Source organism: Hesperophylax consimilis, chromosome 30 (genome assembly GCF_061612785.1).
Source record: "Hesperophylax consimilis isolate HC1 chromosome 30, BYU_Hcon_1.0, whole genome shotgun sequence".
Classification (NCBI taxonomy): Eukaryota; Metazoa; Arthropoda; class Insecta; order Trichoptera; family Limnephilidae; genus Hesperophylax; species Hesperophylax consimilis.
This window is the reverse complement of record NC_142865.1, coordinates 1,189,977-1,191,575: the sequence shown is the minus strand read 5'-3', so window position 1 is coordinate 1,191,575 and position 1,599 is coordinate 1,189,977. Positions and strand designations below refer to the sequence as shown.

At 34.2% G+C, this 1,599-nt stretch overlaps 2 non-coding genes across 2 annotated transcripts; both read right to left on the bottom strand.

The window, feature by feature from the left end:
* Nucleotides 1-536: 536 nt before the first annotated feature.
* LOC149409500 (5S ribosomal RNA) lies at nt 537-655 on the bottom strand. The gene has a single exon (XR_016305164.1). It is a non-coding gene; the product is annotated as a 5S ribosomal RNA (ribosomal RNA).
* A 322-nt stretch (nt 656-977) lies between these two features.
* Nucleotides 978-1,096, bottom strand: LOC149409499 (5S ribosomal RNA). The gene has a single exon (XR_016305171.1). It is a non-coding gene; the product is annotated as a 5S ribosomal RNA (ribosomal RNA).
* Nucleotides 1,097-1,599: the final 503 nt, after the last annotated feature.

Sequence of the window (1,599 nt, the reverse complement as noted above, 5' to 3'; positions counted from 1 at the left end):
TTTGAAATTTTCTATTGTGAATTTTCGAATTAGCAAAGGCTCGGTACCTATTTACCTAATTTATGTTTGTATTCTTTTTCGCTTGCTTTTGTCGGAGAATGTCGCATTTTTAAACCCGGTGTCCGCAAATATTTTTTTGAAGTGAAACTTCTTTACGCGCGTCATGCAATTTCGAGGAGTAAAACCAACTCATGACCGAAACGAAAATGCGGGACCGATTAAAGTTCATTTGATGTAGTAAAAGTTTTGAAGTAAAATATAAATGCTTCTTAGCTCATCTCGACAACTGGCGTTGGTGGTGTAATGGTCAGCATAGTTGCTTTCGAAGCAGTTGATCCGAGTTCGATTCTCGGCCATGGAATATTATTTTTTTGTTTTTAAGGAATTTTTTTTTTTTAATGGTTGACCATAATATCAATCCACTAAGTAATATTTTAGGCCTGTAGCATAATTGAAAAGTTAAAGAATGATATAAAATTTTTTATGATGTTAACGATAAAAAAATGAAAAAAAACATAAAATTAAAATAAAAAATGGGCCAACGGCACGCGGTGTTCCCAAGCGGTCACCCATCCAAGTACTGACCGCGCCCAATGTTGCTTAACTTCGGTGATCGGACGAGAACCGGTGTGTTCAAAATGGTATGGTCGTTGGCAAAAGTTAAACAATATTAATTTCTATTCTACCTGCCAATAAATATATGAAAATTAGTATAAAAAAGCCCTAATAATATTGAAAAAATTAGCAAGGTGTGTGCGAGGTTGATAAAAATAATCATTACATACGCGCTTGAAAAAGATCGTAATTACATTAATAAGTTTGTAGGAATTTTTTTTTTCAATGGTTGACCATAATATCAATCCACTAAGTAATATTTTAGGCCTGTAGCATACTTGAAAAGTTAAAGAATTTTATGATATTATTAATTATAGTAATGATAAAAAAATAAAAAAAACATGAAATTAAAATAAAAAATAGGCCAACGGCACGCGGTGTTCCCAAGCGGTCACCCATCCAAGTACTGACCGCGCCCAATGTTGCTTAACTTCGGTGATCGGACGAGAACCGGTGTGTTCAACATGGTATGGTCGTTGGCAAACGCTAAACAATATTAATTTCTACTCTACCTGCCAATAAATATATGAAAATTAGTATAAAAAAGCCCTAATAATACTGAAAACATTAGCAAGGTGTAAATATTATATATATGGTCGTGAAGAACCGAGGTTCGATCCCCGCTTTAACTAATTTTTTTTCTTCTTTTTTTATAACTTTTAATTTTTTTTATCACATGCTACTTATAAATATGTCAATAGACAGAAAAAAAGAGAGAATGAAATGAAAAGAGAGAGAGAGAAGAATACTAGAAGTTTCACTTCTGTCTTGCGTAGGCTTGACACACCCATTTTTTTTATTTAATTGTTGGTATTATTTTTTCTCAATAGATAATAATAAAATTAACATGCTTATAATTAGGGTTGCCATCCGTCCGGGTTTCCCCGGATTTGTCCTAGTTTAGAAGGCGTCCGGGGAGCGTCCGGGCGGGGTTTCATTTGTAGTCCGGGTTTGTCAATGGTTCGCCAACGTGGAGAGAATATT